Source organism: Cervus elaphus, chromosome 14, assembly GCF_910594005.1.
Source record: "Cervus elaphus chromosome 14, mCerEla1.1, whole genome shotgun sequence".
NCBI lineage: Eukaryota > Metazoa > Chordata > Mammalia > Artiodactyla > Cervidae > Cervus > Cervus elaphus.
Genome location: NC_057828.1, coordinates 51062286 through 51076902, shown reverse-complemented (window position 1 = coordinate 51076902; position 14617 = coordinate 51062286).

The following is a 14617-nucleotide window of genomic DNA, read 5'->3' as shown; positions in this document are numbered from 1 at the left end:
CTTAGTCCGTTCTTTTGAATGGAAAGCAAGAGGTGGCAGGAGTCAGAAGAGCCTGCCCGATTGGTTCACTCTCAGGTGCAAGGGCTGGAACCCAAGCCTGTGACTCTGTCACTGGGCAGTTGCCCTGCAATGGGTCATCCTGGCGTTTTTGGGAATACTATGTGGTATAGGCTCTGAAGTTACCCGCAGCCTTAGGGAAGATGGACGTTTCTCCAAGGGTTATCTGCTGACCCCTGGCCAACCCTGGCAACCACGCTGGGTCCACAGGGACTTGGCTGTTTCAGAGGGAAAAAGGTAGCAGAACAGTTTTGTTTATATGTATTTCACAAAAATCCCATTATGCTTTTAATAATCACTCCGCTTAAGACTGGACACGGACACAAGTCTGGGCTGGTTCCCTTGGGCAGCAATTAACAGGATGCTGTTATTCTTGTTTTATCACACTTCCAAATAATTGGCACATTATTATGTTTGTAAACATCTGTGCTTTTCCTTATTTTTTGGGGGGGTTGGGTATAATCTGTTCCCAGTTCCCCCAAAGGGATCAACCCTTCAAAAGTAGCTCATTAAAGTAGAAAAGCAGTGATACAAATGGAAACATAAAAAGCACAGCTCAGAAACACTGCAACAATGTAAATAGCATGTGTTGGACTCCAGTGCAAATATAGCAGCAAATCTATGTGTGTCAGGGAGAGAGAGGCTCGGGATGAGGATTCTGCACATGCAGCAGAAGAGTTTAAAAAAGGACAGCAGAAAATATCTGAAAGCTGGAACTTACTGGAAGCCCATGGTCCCCAGGATACGGTCTCTTACACAACTTTCAAATGGTGACATGGTATCGTGGAAACTTGCAGTTTATTTTCAGAAGAGCGAAGTGATTGCTCTGGTCAACTGAGTGAGCTAATCTTGACAAATCCTAAATTATGTTTCCCAGCACAAAACTGATAAGTGATACATCTTGTCACTGTGGACAGAGAGGGGACCAAAATGATAAAGACATCATTCAAAACCGTGCACCTTAGAGCAGTGAGAGATGCGATTGCTGGAAGCTTGAAAAACTAGTTGCAAAGGTAGAGGCACTGCAGCCTGAAGAGGAGAGGTTACGGCTTGGCAACGTCTGTCTATCTTACAAGTATCTTGGACATGTAGCGTGTGTGAAGGCTGTTCCCATGTGTGTACACCGACACACCTCTCATGGCATGGCTGATAAAACCACCAGTGGGTTGAACAGCTCTTGGTGTGTGAGCATTTCACGTGGAGGGAGAAAATTGTGGGGGCTTCTCAGTGTGTGTCATACAGGTGAGGAGAGTTTTTGCATTGTTCATGGTGCTCTGCTGAGCTGTGATGTCTTGGAAGGCCATGTCCTAACCTGTACTGAGGGCATGCCACCTGTGCGTGTGGGCCTTGAATGGGGACCTGGTGTACAGGTAACCCAGGGGCCCTGAGAGCTAACAGGCTCTGTGCCTGGGAGTGGAGGGCAGCACAGGCTGAAAATAGCCAGAGGGAGCCCTTAACCAACTAGACTGATGGGCAGAAAACACAATATTCTACTTTTGCACACAGCAACTGAGGGGAGAGTGCTTGTACGAGGATTTGAGAGGAGAGGAGGGTTGAAAATAGCACTCCACAATCCTCATCCTCTCAGGGAAGGGTGGTCGCTCCCTGATCAAGAGTGTGGTTTGAAGGCTTAGAATAAGATGCCAGGTCATTTTAGCAGACTCTTTCAAGATGGGAAGGCCACATGCCCCAGACTTCATTCTTGTCCAGCGTGTGATGATTTTCTTTGCTGGCTGGAGCAGGTCACTTTTGATGCATATTGGAAGTATTGAAAATGCCTTCTAACATTGCCTTGGATTAGGAAGGCATATTCCCAGGGTGCATTGCAACACAGCTCACTCTCCTCCCTCTGTTGAGACATCTCTGTTGCCAGCTCTGAATCAATCTGCCACTGCACAGAATTTGGGAAGCTGTCTACAGCACTGCTTCTTTGTTGCCTGTGGCCCTTAATCTGTGGCCCCTGCCCTGGGGAAGCCTGCAGGGAGATAAAGGCTGCCAGGCAGATACAGCTATGGACGTTGGGTGGACAAAGGTTGGGTCCAGGTGACCCAGCTTTTCTGTCCTGCAATTCTCTGCCCCCCTCATCCTTCCAGCCCAGGCTTCAGCCTGACTCCCTTCACTGGGGGACCAAGCCTCAACACGGCAGAACCTGTGGAGCCAGGCTGCCTGAGGTGCAGCCCTCCCAGCTCCAGCAGCCAGCCCTGGGCCCCTGCACCCGGGGAGGGGGCCTGGCCCTCTGCTTAGTCACTGGGTCACTTTTTCTTGAAAGATCCAGAGAATCTGTGTTGAGCATCCTCCCTGGGCTCATGGCTCACTTCAAACCTGATTTGATAAATACATGATCACGGGGGTTTGCCTAGATGAAGACTCCGAAGAGCAAAGCGGGTTCAGAGTAGTCATGGCCGCGGGAGAGCAGACAGTGGGCTCAGGTCCTGGGCACCTGAGTGTGGCTGTTCTGCCATGAGATGCCAGGACATTTATGTTTCATGGGTCCCTGCACACCGATATACCCTATCTAGGCAGAAGGAAAAGGCGCCTTGAACGAACTGCTCCAAGGAGAACTGTGGTTGCAGGAGACGCAGTCAGCAAGTGTCCACGGGAGACCCGGCCCTTCTAGCGGGGGCATCTCCTGGAGTTTTCCAGAAGGCTCCTGCCACACAAAAGTTGGGAGGGATTGCCGGAAGCCACTGAGTAATTAGCCCCAATTTATATTAATGGCATTTTAGATTAGCCACAGCTGAGCCTGGCTTCCGTCCTGTGCATCAGGGAACCAGATGGGAAGGGGAAATGCAAAAATATAAATAAAAAAGCGAAAAAGACAAAATAGTGGTGCCAGTTGTGCGCATGGGAAGCAGTGGGAAGAGGCAGAGATAGGGAACAGGAGGCCGAGGTCGTGAGTCCCTCGGTCAGTCTGTCTCTCAGCTCACAGGGGCCTCCCCTCTCACCCGGGCAGTCCCTGCAGCCGGGCTCGTTGACCTTAACCCCACCCCCTGGTCACTGGTGATTGGTGCCGGAGCCAGGCCACGCCCCTGGGAGTCCGGAAGTGGGACGGAAGGGCCCCTGGAAGGGCCCCTGGTAGATCTGGCCGGCCTGTGCGGTGTGCGGTGAGGAAGGCAGGCTCTGTGCCCCACTGGCCACACTTGGGTCCCGAGTCCACTGCCCAGGACCTCCGTGACCTCGGGCAGTTTCCTGACAGCTCTGCATCTGGCTCCTCCCTTTAAACGGGGCCAATGGTGGAGCCGGCCTGGGGGTCGGGGCTGCCAGGGTCAGCCTGTCGGCTGCCCAGCTCCAGCTCCCAGCCCGGGAAGCAGCTGTGCCAGTGCCCACGGGAGGCCCGGCCCACCTCCTGTGCTGTCGTCCTGCTGCAGTGACCGGCGGACACTCCCTCCACTCCTTCGAGTCTCTTTAGCATTCTTAAAAAAAAAGAACTCAAATTCCAGGGGTTCTTTTATTAGCATGGAAAACACATCCATAAATCTATATTAGGAAACCGAACACAATAGGCTCTTGAGGTTGAGAGGAGTCAGCTTTTTGACAGGTGATGCCAGACGCCTCAAACCTCTGGGGCCCTGATGGGGGCCCAGAAGCATCATTTGCTGCTAATTGACGCTTGCTCGCCTCCAGGCCGTTCTGCCGGTTTGCTCCTGGTGAGCTGGCCAGAGGAAACCACTAACGACCAAGGAGTCACATTAATCTGAGATTTGCTGCGGTCTGGAATCGCAGAATTAGGAGACAGAACAGAACAGAGTGCCATCCGTGCCTCCTCCTTTCTCTTTGTCTCTCGCATCCTCTCTGCCCGTTGTCCCCTCGCCCATGCTTCTCATTTGCTCCTCATGCCTGAGAGTCTGGGGGCCATGGGAAATCCACCTTCACCCCTTCCTTAGGCTGTAGGGACCACCAGCTGTGGGAGACCCCCACTGCCCCCCAGGGATCATGGAGGCTCAAGTCCCATTCACAGGTCTCCCTGTGAATCCCAGGCCCTGGGGCCCTCACGGCATCCATCCCAAGAGCACGGCAGGAAGAGGGCCCTCAGGAAAGAGAGTGGGCAACACAGTGGGGCCCGGAGGCAAGTCTGGCCTGTGGCCCCCTGTCGCCCCTGCCCTAGCCCTTGTGGATGCCCTGGCTGTGTGAGCACCAGAGAGCGTTTTTCTCGGATGTGGTTCTGGTTCTTGGACACTTTGGTCTCCTCCTAAGCTTCAGGGCTCTGGTCCAGGTCAGTGTTTGCTGCAGCACTAATTGCACTCCCCACCAACCCCCCCGACGTTGAGCCACTGCCTCTCTGAGAAGCCCACCCAGTGCCTAGGAGCTGTGAGAATTTCCTGGCTGGTGCTGGAACAGGCACTGTCCTTGGCCTGGTTTGTCCCCTCAGTCCCATCGGTAGGCTTTCCCCGGCCTCGTGACTCAGTTCACTGATCAGTGCTCAGATGGCAAGATTTCTGTCCAGGAAACTCTCTTGTCTCTGGGGTTCAGACATAGCTTCCTGGCCTCCCTGGGCATTTAGCTGTGTCTCTGCAGGCTCTGCTCAGGACCCTCCCAATGCTCCCCAGGGAAGTGTTCTGGGACCCTTCCCCCTGCTCTCTGGGGAAATGTCCAGCAGTGAGCAAACCCCTGTTCTTTTCCATCCACCAAGTGTCACTGCCCTTCATGGCCTGGTGCCCAATGGCCTGAAAATCATTATTGCATGTACTTGCTCCGTTGTTCCTGCTGGGGCATCACTGGTGTCTGTCACTCCGCCTTGGTTGGAAGCAGGCCTGCTGCTTGCCTCCTATAGAGTCTCACCCCTCACACCCCCCTTTGTGAAGTGGATGACTCTGAGCCCCTGACCACCCATGTGCTTGGCAGGCCATCTCTATTGAGCTAAATCTTCATGGATTTTTCTCCCCAACGGCTGATGGTGTCTAGAGGTCTGGGAGCTGATGTCAGTGTTCTGTAAACACCTGATTCTTCCTCATGTGCACCCCAGCAACCTTCGATGGTCTCCTGTACCTTCTCCCAAGCTCAGGGTTCCAGCTTCAGAAGGTGACAGCTGCACGGCTGCTGCTATTGTGGTGTCACGTCCCCAGCGGCATTGCAAACAGGAGGCTGTGACCAAGGGTACTTTCCTACATGCTGGACACCCAAGCTTCCATCAGCCTGTCTGTGCCTTTGATGTACGGAGGAGAAGCAGGTTTCTGTGGATCTGACTGAATTTCAGGCAGTGTCACAGGTCATAAGTAGGAACAAATGATGATAGGAAACAAAGCAAATTGGGGTTGCCATCGTCTCTGACCCAGTGTGAGGTTGGCCAAGGCAGCAATGAGCATCTCTCTCACCAGTGAGGCCACTGCTCAGAGCAGAGATGCTGATACACTGACCTTTCCTTTCACAGTGAATTCACAGGAGAGGGAGGGACCGTCACCAGGAATGATGGAGTTCTCTCCTCTGGGTCACCTGCTACAAATACCCCCAAACATACTAAGTGAAGTACATGCTACAGAGAAAGACAAATAACACATGATATTGCTTATATGCAGATTCTAAAGAACTGATACAAATGATGAAAAGGAAAGTGTTAGTCACTCAGTCACATCCGACTCTTCGCGACCCCATGGACTGTAGCCTGCCAGGCTCCTCTGTCCATGGGATTCTCCAGGCCAGAGTGCTGGAGTGGGTTGGCATTCCCTTCTCCAGGGGATCTTCCTGACCCAGGAATTGAACCCAGGTTTCCTGAATTGCAGGGAGATTCTTTACCATCTGAGCCACCAGGGAAGCCTAATTTACAAAACAGAAAGAGACTTATAGACTTAGAGAACAAACTTTTGGTTACTGGGGATGGGGAGAAGGGTTGAAAGGAGAAAGAGATTGAGAGTCTGGGATTGACATGTACGCAGTGCTTTATTTAAAATAAAATACCTTTCCATGAAAAAAATTCTTTATTTGTCCAGAGATTTCATCCTGAAAACTGAATTGCTCTGGTACATGGGCATGTTTATGACAGAAGGAGTAGGTGGACTAAGAAACTTTCAGTGGAAATATTAGGAAACATCCTGTTAAAGATCAAGTGGAAAAGATAAAGCTCCTTTAAGAAGAAGCCAAAGGGAAAGCAACATTCAGTAAAAATGGGAAAGAAGCTGATGAAAAAGCCTATGTTAGTCGACGTGACTGTTGTAAAAATTGAAGTCCAAAAGCATTAGAGAGAAATCCTGGATGAGGGGCTTGTAGATAAAACCCTCCTAGAGGAAGAGGCTCCTAGGAACATCTCCCTGGCATGAGGTGATGTATTTAAGGAGAATGGATGAACTGGCATCTGTGATGGTGTCTACTGAGGATGACTGACTGACAGTGAAGTTGAGAAAGGACTTCTGGTCCAGCCAGGAACTCCGTGGTGGACCAACAGGGAGAAGGATGTAGAGCTGCAGGAATATGCTGATTGGACAGGACAAGAAGAGCATCAAGGTCTGCTGCTCTGCTGTTCTGTAGGAAGAGGATTCAACTCACTTCAGGCTGTGGATAATTCTGGGCGTGAAGGAGTGGCAAAGAAGCCAGAGTGAGTGGAGTGGACTCAAGCAGAGACTGAGTTTTCAGTACAGACTGCTAATCCTCAGTGCCCATTGTTGAGGCCTTTGACAACTGGTACAAGGCCGGGCATGGTCGCTGCATTGAAGAGTGAATGGGACATGGAAAGCAAATGGGACAGGGGACTCTTGAGTCCCTGCTCCTATCCCTCCCATCCTGACTCTGCCCTGTTCTTCAAGGCTACACAGGGGGCTCCAGGAAGAACCCAAGCCCTTTGTCATGGTTGACTCATCCAGAGGTGGGTGCCTGACCTCAGACAAGCCATTAAATTGTGTTCCTGGGAGCTCTGGAAACTGAACAATTTTGAGGGGACTGAAACAGTAACACATCAAACTCTAGAGCTGTTAGAGTCCATTCTTATTCCATGAGGACCTGGAAGCAAAGAAGTGAAGTCTGGCTGGGGAGGAAAGTGAAGCAGGTGTGCACAGAAAAGTGTGAGATATTTCAAGAGATGACCCTCAAGCACCCTGGCCCCTGAATCAAGCAGTTCCTGATATCCATCTCTAGTCCTGTTTTTCCTACCAACTCTTCCTTAAATTCTGTGAGGTTCCTTGGCATACTTTCAACAAACTCCCTCTTAGCTTCAGTGGATTGGAGTTGGGTGTCTTCTACCAACCAATTCATAATGGGAGGCATGGTAAGAAGGGGAGGATGGAAAACTTTGTGGCAGACAGAGCCCCAGCTGACCACAATCTCCACCCTCCTGCATAAGATAGTGCTTGCCTGGCTGCATGTCCAACTCCTCTTTGGTTTTCAAACATAGTGCAATCACCAGGTGGAGAAGGCAATGGCACCCCACTCCAGTACTCTTGCCTGGAAAATCCCATGGACAGAGGAGCCTGGTAGGCCGCAGTCCATGGGGTTGCTGAGTCGGACACGACTGAGCGACTTCACTTTCACTTTTCACTTTCATGCATTGGAGAAGGAAATGGCAACCCATTCCAGTGTTCTTGCCTGGAGAATCCCAGGATGCGGGAGCCTGGTGGGCTGCTGTCTATGGGGTTGCACAGAGTCAGATACGACTGAAGCAACTTAGCAGCAGCAGCAATCACCAGGCTTAGGTATCTCTCAAAGCCTGTGCCTCAGGAAACCAAGTGTTGCCCATTGGAATTCAGAGCAAGACATATAGTTCTTCTGTTTTTATTTTATTTTAGTTTTTGTCCCTGAATAGATTCCTCTGCCACAGACAAATCCAAGGGTTCCTCAGATTGTCAGCCTTGGGATCCAAAGGGAAAATTTTGAATGATAGGTGAGCTGTGGAGGAAGAGGACTTTGAGAATTTCAGCTGGACAGAGGCTGGTAAGGAGATGATTGCAAACACAAACTACCTGGGGGGAAGCATTTTCAAGACTGGGCAGAGAATCTTAAACACACTTGCAAGAGCCAGGAGTCTGGAGAGGGAATGGATTAACCTGAAAAGCTCCCTCCAGCATGAAATATGCTCACAAACAAGAGTCAGCATTCAGTGGAGCTCACACGGAAAGGTTGGAGGAAGCCCCAGGGAAGGACATTGCTCAGAAAAATTGCCAGCTCCCACGATGCCAGTCTTTCCTTTCAGCACCCAGGACAGCGCCATGCCCTTTAGTGAACAGAGAATGAACCTAAGATGTACTCAGACAGGAGCTGGTTGTCACTGGAAGAAAATGATTGAAATCCTTAACTGTCAGAGTCGGCAATGACCTTAAAGATAATATACCTAACTTTTCATTTTCCAACTGAGGAAGCTGAGCTGACGTGGGAGAAGTACTTTGCTCTGGGTCATGCTATTCGCTGGTGGTGGAATGAACCAGAATGCAGACTCCTAGATTTCCCATAAAGCTTCCATCTCATTTTACCCAACTGAAGAGTCCATTACTCTGCAAACTCTAGCACAACTATTCATTGAAAGGAGCAGGATGGCTGTCAAGGGTAGGACTGTAGGCTCTGGAGTTAGTCTGTCAAGTTATAAGCCCAGCAGGGACAGTCAGCTGAGCTTTTTAACCCCTTCAGCCTCAGTTTTCTTGTTTATAAAGTGAAGGTGTTATTACCTACACTTGTATCAGATAGTTGCCATGAAGATTTAAGACAGTGTAGATTGACATTTAGTGGAAAGAAAAAGGTTACTCTTTACAGGTAAGGAAATTGGGGCTCAGAACTCTTCCAGGGACACTTTCTGGTAAAGGGTCAGAGCTTAGTTTGGTATTGCTCCACAGGCTGCAGAACCCTTGTTATTTGTTTTTTTCCAGTCTTTATTTTCTCTCTTTTGTTCAGATTGGATAGTTGAGATATTTCTGTGTTTACTGTTTCTTTCCTCTGTCATCCTCATACTGTTAAGTCCATTCAATGAGTTTTTAAAATAACAGTGACTGTATTTTTCAGTTTTTATCTTTTTCTTTGTTGAAAGTCTTTACATGTCTGTTAATTTCAAGAGCGTTCCCATCCATGCTGGGGAATTTTTATAACAGGCACGCTAAGATCTATCAGATAGTTCCAATATCTGCATCACCTTGGCATGATCATCTCTTGTCTTTTGTCATGAGTTTGGGTTTTCATGCTTCTTTATATTCTAAGTACTTTTGGATTGAGTCTTGGACATTATGACTATTATGTTATGTGTCTTTGGATTTTAATTAAATCACATGTAGAATATTGATATTTTGTTGATTTGGCAGACTGTGAACCTAGTCATCAACAACCTCAGATATGCAGATGATATCACTCTAATGGCAGAAAGCAAAGAGGAACTAAAGAGCCTCTTGATGAGGGTAAAAGAAGAGAGTGAAAAAGCTGGCTTAAAACTCAACATTCAAAAAACTAAGATCATGACATCTGGTCCTATCACTTCATGGCACACAGATGGGGAAAAAGTGGAAACAGTGACAGACTATTTTCTTGGACTCCAAAATCACTGTGGATAGTGACTGCAGCCACGAAATTGAAAGATGTTTGCTTCTTGGAAGAAAGGCTATGACAAACCTAGACAGCATATTAAAAAGTAGAGACATTATTTTGCCAATAAAGGTCTGTCTAGTCAAAGCTATGGTTTTTCCAGTAGTCATGTTTGGATGTGAGAGTTGAGAGAAGGCTGAACGCTGAAGAACTGATGGTTTTGAATTGTAGGAGAAGACTCTGGAGAGTCCCTTGGACAGCAAGGAGATCAAACCAGTCAATCCTAAAGGAAATCAACCCTGACTTGGAAGGACTGATGCTGAAACTGAAGCTCCAATACTCTGGCCACCTGATGTGAAGAGCCAACTCACTGGAAAAGACCCTGATGCTATGAAAGCTTGAAGGCAGGAGGAGAAGTGGACGACAGAGGATGAGATGTTGGACGACATCACTGACTTAATGGACATGAGTTTGAGCAGACTTTGGGAGATACTGAAGGACAGGGAAGCCTGGCGTGCTGCAGTCCATGGGGTCGTAAAGAGATGGACACGACTTAGAGACTGAACAACAACCACCACCTAGTTATGTTCAGGACACAAATTATGGCAGCCCCAGAGGGTTGTGGATTCCTGCCAGCTTCATTTTCTTTGATTCGCTTCTTGAGTCTGTCCTGCTTGTCTGCCATTCAGTGGCCAGCCTGGTACCTGGGAAGTAGTCCATCTCTTAGTTCAGTTCTCAGTGTCTTTTTTCATGTTCTTTATGATCAGGTCCACAGGTGCACAGTTTGGGAGTAAGCCTGGAAGTTTCTCAGGCATTTTCCTCTCTCTAATCTCTCTGGATTATGATTCCCCTTTATGGTTGTGTGACCAGAAAGTTAGGGCTGTATTTATCCTGCCCTGCCATGTATTTCCTACAATGAATCCTGCCTGGGGCCACATAGTACAGGACAAAGACAGAATAAAAGCAATTGATGGGGGATCTACCCTCACTCTTTTAGGAGAAGAAGAGTCTCCTCCCACAGGGTTTTAACTTCCGTGAGCTCTCCCTAAGGCTGCTGTTGCTGCTGCCAGTCTGGGGCTTCTTGGGGGGTTGGGGTGTGAGAATGCAGGAAAGAAAACAGTGGGAGTTTCCTTTACTCTCCCTGAGTAATAGAGACCTCCTCCTTAAAGCAGAACTATAGCTCTCCTAAAGCTCTCTCTGTCCCCAGAAAGGCCCATTTCTGGGGTTTGAGTCTGAGTTGAACCTAGACTAGCAAATGCTATTGTTCACTCAATAAGTTGTGTCTGACTCTGTGACTCCATGAACTGCAACATGCCAGGCTTCCCTGTCCTTCACTATCTCCTGGAGTTTGCTCAAACTCATGTCCAGTGAGTCAGTGATACTATCTAACCATCTCATCCTCTGCTGTCCTCTTCTCCTTTTGCCTTCAATCTTTCCCAGCATCGAGGTCTTTTCCAATGAGTTGGCTCTTCACATCAAGTGGCCAAAGTTTTGGAGGTTTAGCATCAGTCCTTCCACTGACTATTCAGGGTTTATTTCCTTTAGGATTGACTGTTTTGATCTCCTTGTTGTCCAAGGGACTGTTTAGAGTCTTCTCCAGCACCACAATTTGAAAGCATCAGTTCTATTGGTGCTCAGCCTCCTTTATTGGTCCAACTCTCACATCCATACATGACTACTGGAAAAATCATAGCTTTGACTATATGGATCTTTGTCAGCAAAGTGATGTCTCTGCTTTTTAATATGCTGTCTAGGTTTGTCATAGCCTTTCTCCCAAGGAGCAAATGTCTTTTAATTTCATGGCTGCAGTCACCATTCACGGGGATTTTGGAGCCCAAGAAAATAAAATCTGCCACTGTTTCCGCTTTTCCCCCATCTATTTGCCATGAAGTTATGGGATTGGATGCCATGACCTCAGTTTTTTGAATGTTGAGTTTTAAGCTTACTTTTTCACCCTCCTCTTTCATCCTCATCAAGAGGCTCTTTAGTTCCTCTTTGTTTTCTGCCGTTATGGTAGTGTCATCTGCATATCTGAGGTTATTGATATTTCTCCTGATGATCTTGATTCCAGCTTGTGAGTTGTCTAGCCCAATGTTTCACATGATGTTCTCTGCATAGAAGTTAAATAAGCAAGGTGACAATATACAGCCTTGATGTACTCCTTTCCCAATTTTGAACCAGTCCGTTGTTCCATGTCCAGGTTGCTTCTTGTCCTGCACACAGATTTCTCAGGAGGCAGGTAAGGTGGTCTGGTATTCCCTTCTCTTGAAGAATTTTCCACAGTTTGTTGTGATCCACACAGTCAAAGGCTCTAACATAGTCAATGAATCAGAAGTAGATTTTTAAAAAAAATTCCCTTGCTCTTTCTATGATCCAGTGAATGTTGGCAATTTGATATCTGGTTCCTCTGTCTTTTCTTAATCCATCTTGTACATCTGGAAGTTCTCAGTTCATGTACTGTTGAAGCCTAGCTTGGAGGATTTTGAGCATTACCTTGCCAGCATGGGAAATGAACACAATTGTGGGGTTAGTTTGAACATTCTTTGACATTGTCCTTATTTGAGACTGGAATAAAAACTGACCTTTTCCCAGTCTTATGCCTCTGCTGAGTTTTCCAAATTTGCTGGCATGATGAGTGCAGCACTTTCACAGCATCACCTTTTAGGATTTGAAATAGCTCAACTAGAATTCCATCACTTCCACTAGCTATATTCATAGTAATGCTTCCTAACTAGAGGAAGATAAAATGACAAACTCCTCAGTGGTTCACTGACACTTCGAATTCTGGTCTTCTTGCTCCATCAGCCTGCTGTTTGCTTTTCAGAGTCTCGCAGGACTGCTCCACACATTCTACTTAGGGCTGAGAGCTGCATTCAATGGGAGACAGGGTGGGGAGAGCACCATCTTACCTCAGAGCTTGGCTTAGACACAGATTTGTGTGACTTCAAAGTCAACTCCATCCTCTGGGACCCTTTGCTACTGGAGGTTCCCAGGGCAGCTCTGGGATATAGTGTCTCAGCTGCAGAGGTCCAGAGGTGCTCCCAATGGAATTGTCTAAGACTGATCTATGGGGTCGCACAGAGTCAGACACGACTGAAGCGACTTAGCAGCAGCAGCAGCAGCCAAGGGCAACCACCCAGGCACCTGCGGTATTAAAAAGCGAGAGTCACTACCTGCCAGTAGTAACACAGATATTACTCAGCCATAAGAAGAAATGAAATTAGGTCATTTGTAGAGATGTGGATGGACCTAGAGTCTGTCATAGAAAGTGAAGTAAGTCAGAAATATAAAAGCAAATATCCTATAATAATGCATATATATGAAATCTAGAAAAATGGTACAGATGAAAACCTCTTTTCAAGGCAGAAATAGACGTGCAGACATAGACAATAGACATGTGGACACTGGGGAGGGGAAGAGCAGCACTGACATGTACACAGTACCATGTGTAAAATAGGTAACTAGCGGGAAGTTGCTGTATACCACAGCAAAGTCAGTTCAGGGTTCTGTGATCACCTAGAGAGGTGGGTGGGAGGGAGGTCCAAGAGAAAGTGTGTGTGCTTAGGTCACTCAGTCATGTCTGACTCTTTGCAACCCTGTGGACTGTAGCCTGCCAAGCTCCTCTGTCCATGGGGATTCTCTAGGCAAGAATACTGAAGTAGGTGGCCATGCCCTCCTCCAGGGGATCTTCCCAACCCAGGGATCTAACTGAGGTCTCCTGCATTGCAGGTGGACTCTTTACTAGCTGAGCTACCATGGAAGCCCCAAGAGAAATATATGTAAACACAGCTGATTCATTTTGATGTACAGCAGAAACTCACACAATATTGTAAAGAATTTATACTCCGATAAAAAAATATACCACCTGCCTCTAAAGCTCACTGTTAGGTAAAGGCATATAGACTTAAATTCTTAGGGAGCAAAAGTGTAGGACAAGCCACCTCCCTGGGCCCACATGGCATTTTAGCAGGTCCAGCCCTGATGGCATAGAGGTAGGTCTTCCTCATCTTGAACTTTCTCCTGTCTGCTTAACTGTGTCCGTCTTAGTATTTTCTCACAGTTACTTATTCCTTACTTATTCGTGGGAAAGAGCCAGTTTCCTGGGGCTGCCATGACAAAGAACCACAGACTGGGTATCATAGGCAACAGGAACTTATTCTCTCATAGTTCTAGAAGCTGGAAGTCCAAGTTCAAGGGGTCAGCAGAATTGAGTCCTTCTGGGGTTCCATGTCTCTCCTCTAGATTCCTGGTGATCCTTGTCCATCCTTGACTTGTAGATGCATCAATCTACTTTCATCTCTCCATGGCATTCTCCCTGTGGGTATGTGCATGTCTAAATTTCCCCTTTTTATAAAAACACCAGTCTTATCAGTGCCTGTTCCAGTATGACCTCATCTTAGTTCAGCTAATTATATCTGTGGCACTAGTGGTAAAGAACCCGTCTGCTAATGCAGGAGACATGATGAGACATGGGTTCAATCCCTGGGTTGGAAAGATCCCTTGGAGGAGGGCATGGCTACCTGTTCCAGTATTCCTTTCTGGAGAATCCCACTGATGGAAGAGTCTTGCAGGCTTTGGTCCATAGGGTCACAAAGAGTTGGACATGATTGAAGCAAAAGCATGCATGCAATTATATCTGTAATGACTCTTTTTCCAAACTAGGTGGCATCTGGTGGTTCTTGGGGTTAGCACTTCAGTATATGAGTTTTAGGGGACACAGTTCAGCCCACGACACCTCCTTCTCCTGTCTGTGCTCTTCTGTAGGCACTTTCTTGCCAGGTCTGACTTTGAGCTTGGCCTTGGGGTTTGCTTTGGCCGAGGAATGTGAATGGATGTGATAGAGCCCCTTCCAGACAGAAGCTTACATGTACACATGTGGCTCAGCTCTGTGGTTTTTGCTTCTATTCTTCACCATGAAGGTAGCAGGTCCAGATTTGGGGTGTTCCTTGAGCCTGGGTTCCAGAAAAAAAGACACATGGAGTTCTGCACAGCCCACTAGGACATAACAGAGCCCAGCAGAGCCACAGCTTATCTATAGCCCTTGGGTAAAAAGAAGAAATAACTGCTTCTGTTGTAAACCTTTGGGATATTAAGATGTTTGTTACTGCAATAGAAGCTGACCATTACACCAATTTTC